Raw genomic sequence first — 2,955 nt, forward strand, 5'->3', positions numbered from 1 at the left:
GCGCTACCACGCCCGGCTGATTTTTTGATTTATTGTAGAGATGAGGTCTCGCTGCCCAGGCGGGTCTCGAACCCGCGGGCTCAGGCAATCCACTCACCTCAGCCTCCCAAAGGCGCGGGATGACAGGCTGAGCCACTGAGCCCGGTTCCCGCTGATTTTTTAATTTTTACTTTTTGTAGAGATGGGGTCTCTCTCTGTCACCTACACTGATCTTGAACTCCTGGGCTCAAGCAATCCTCCTGCCTCAGCCTCTCAAAGTGCTGGGATTACAGGTGTGAGCCACCATGCCTGGTCAACGAACCAGTCATTTTAATGTTGCAGTAGCACAGAAATGTAGTGCCTTTAGGTACTTGGTATAAAAATACAGCTCTAACCAGGCACGGTGGCTCACGCCTGTAATCCCAGAACTTGGGGAGGTAGGGGTGAGAGGATTGCCTGAGCCCACAGGTTGGAGACCAGCCTGGGAAACTTGGCAAGACCTTATCTCTACAATAAAATCAAAAAATTATCTGGGCATCTGGGCATGGTGGCACACGCCTGTAGTTCCAGCTACTTGGAAGGCTAGGTGGCACACGCCTGTAGTTCCAGCTACTTGGAAGGCTGACGCGGAAGGATCACCTGAGCCCAGCAGGTCGAGGCTGTGGTGGCCGTGAGCATGCCACTGCACTCCAGCCTGGGCGACAGAGTGAGACTCCAACTCAAAAAAATAGTAATAATCTATATAGATGCATATTACACTTTTATTAAATATATCTAGAGAGAGAGAACTAGATAACTGAAGGAAAGATTATATGCATATAGTATGGGAAGATGATAGATCGCTTTAGTTGGCCGACAGGTACTTAGGGACTCATTTGACCTTTCTCCTAATTTGATGAATGCTGAAATTTTCCTTAATATCAAATTAAAATAAAGCTTTGCCTTAGTTGGTAGAGTAGCAGCACACAGGTTACTGTGTGGCCAGTCCTTGGGGTCCCTAATTACATGTGTGGCACTGGGCAGGTCACATCTTCTCAAGCCTCAGCCTTCTGGTTCACACAACCGTTCCGATTTGTTCTGTTTGTGGTCTTTTCTGGAATCCCGACATTTTCTCGGTCCACTAGGAGATTTGGCTTTTTGATGTTGATTACTCCTGCCACCTGGTGGCAAGATCTGTAATTTACAGGCCACAAGGATGGATCCTGCCTTTTTAAAGGTAATAAGAGCAGAAAGGTGTAAGGGGTGTGTGTGTGTGTGTGTGTGTGTGTGTGTGTGTGTGTGTGTGTGTGTGAAGAACACATGGGGACACTCCTTTAAATAGCAACAAGAGCCCCCAGGGTGTAATTTCCACTGTGTAACGGGATTGTTTTTTTCCCCAGCAGAGTATATGCCTTGGCTTTTCAAGAACAATGTCTTGATCTCCAACTGAATGAAGGGGTTATTGTCAGCATTGATTGGTCCCTGGAAAATGAGATGAGTTGTCCTTTGGGAAAACTGTTTTTCTGTTTCTTTTCAAATTAGTCTTAGGGCTGTGATAAGGGGCCCAAAATGACATCTCAGCCCACCGTTTCTTTCCAATCTATTTAGCAATCCAGGTTACTAAATACCTTTGCACACCTGATACTGTACCACCAACTGTGATTTCATGGTAAAATCCATCCCTCTACTGACTAAGAAGGCCAAAGAAGTTGTATATGAGTATGTCTAAGCAGTTTATAGCATGCCACTGTTTTTTCTCTTACTTTTTCAGAAACAAGGTTTTACTTGTCACCTAGGCTGGAGTGTGGAGTGCAGTTACTGTAATCCATAATTCAAATAGCTGTTAGAACCTGAGAAACACGTCAAGACCTCGTCTCCACAATAAATCAAAAAATTAGTTGGGCCTGGTGGTGTGTGCCTGTAGTCCCTATGTGCAAAAAATTATGGTGAAATAAGATCTAAACACAACTCACTGCAGCCTCAAATTCCTGATCTCAAGCGATCTTCCCGCTTCAGCCTCCCAGTAGCTAGGACTGCTGGCGTGTACCACCACACCAGGATAAATTTTCTTTCTTTTCTTTTCTATTTTTTTGGGAGAGGCAGGGTCTGTCTACATTGCCCAGGCCAGTCTCAAACTCCTGGACTCAGGTGATCCTCGCCTCAGCCTCCCAAGGTGCTGGGATTACAGTTATGAGCCACTGTACCTGGCCCCACTTAGTTTCTCCAATTAGCTTTAGTGTAGGGTGATGGTCCTGCATTGAGCCCCCTTTGAAGGGCAGACTTTAGAAGCTAGGAGTACATTGTGCCTGGGGTTTGTTTCCTACCCCTCTTTGATCCTGCACTCTCTGTTTCTCCGGTGATGACAGATCCGCCGTGTCTATTACAGGCAGATACAGATGGACGGAAGCCTTTTTATTTTCTTCCTTTCATTCAGTTTCTAAACCATATAATAATTTCTAGAACATTGGAAATTACTAAAATTACTTCCCCCTTCCCTATTGGTGATAGCCTCTTTCAAAGACTTGTAGCTGATACACGGCCATCTAGAAAAAAGGCTACAGGCCTGGCGCAGTGGCTCACGCCTGTAATCTCAGCCCTTTGTGAGGCCATGGTGAGAGGGTTGCCTGAGCCCAGGCATTGGAGACCAGCCTGGCCAATTTGGTGAGACCTTGTCTCTACAATAAATGAACAAACTATCTGGGTGTGGTGGTGCGTACCTGTAGTTCCAGCTACTTGGAAGGTTGAGGTGGAAGGATCGCCGGAGCCCTGCAGGTCGAGAGTGCGGTGGCCGTGACTGTGCCACTGCACTCCAGTCTGGGTGACAGAGGGAGACTCTGACTCAAAAAGAAAAAAAAAAGCCTACATTTACAAGTTTCCAGGTTTTGCAACTAGGTTTTGGCCAATGAAAAGTAGATAGAAGGTGTTCCCTGGGGGCAGCTCAAGGAATATACCTTCAGGGATGCCTGGCAGGTGCTCTTGGGCCCTTTTGTCATGCCT

This window comes from Carlito syrichta, unplaced genomic scaffold (genome assembly GCF_000164805.1).
Source record: "Carlito syrichta isolate Samal-C Ts95f unplaced genomic scaffold, Tarsius_syrichta-2.0.1 Scaffold154493, whole genome shotgun sequence".
Lineage (NCBI taxonomy): Eukaryota > Metazoa > Chordata > Mammalia > Primates > Tarsiidae > Carlito > Carlito syrichta.